Consider the following 720-nt stretch of genomic DNA (forward strand, 5'->3'; position numbering starts at 1 on the left):
TTGAGTTGATGTAGAAAAAAAATTTGTTTTTGCTAAACTAATTATCTACATTTAGGTAAATGTTATTTTCGGGCAAATGCCAACAGATGGTAGATCAATCCCATTCAGAATAGGACTAAAAAACCCACAGGAAATAATTCGTGACAGTGAATAAAATCTACTTTTGATAATATATTATTTGTTGAAAGCAAATATTGACCTTCTAAAACTTATTTTGAAGTAATGACTTCAGATAACTTTCAGACCCGTTTTAAAGATGAATGAGATGGAGATGGAGTTGTGTTGCTAGTCCAAGACAAAAGTAAAAGAAAAACAGGCTCAAACCTGCCATTTCCTTTCCTTTCTTTTTTCTTATTGTTTCTTCTTTGCTTGGAGTGCCACCCTGTAGATATCATGTATCCCAGCCATTTCCCAGGTTAAAACCTCAGAACTTCTATGTCTGTAAACACATATTGATGAAATCCTCAGATAAGTACACCATTACAAGCCTTTTTTTTTTTTGAGACAGAGTCCTGCTCTGTCGCCACAGTGGTACAATCTCAGCTCATTGCAGCCTCAACTTCCCAGTCTCAAGTGATCCTCCCACCTCAGCCTCCTGAGTAGCTGGGATTACAGGTACCCACCATGCCTGGCTAATTTTTGTTTTTGTTTTTGTTTTTTTTTTTTTGAGACGGAGTCTTGCTCTGTCGCCCAGGCTGGAGTGCAGTGGCCGGATCTCAG

This window comes from Mandrillus leucophaeus, unplaced genomic scaffold (assembly GCF_000951045.1).
Source record: "Mandrillus leucophaeus isolate KB7577 unplaced genomic scaffold, Mleu.le_1.0 Scaffold59, whole genome shotgun sequence".
Lineage (NCBI taxonomy): Eukaryota > Metazoa > Chordata > Mammalia > Primates > Cercopithecidae > Mandrillus > Mandrillus leucophaeus.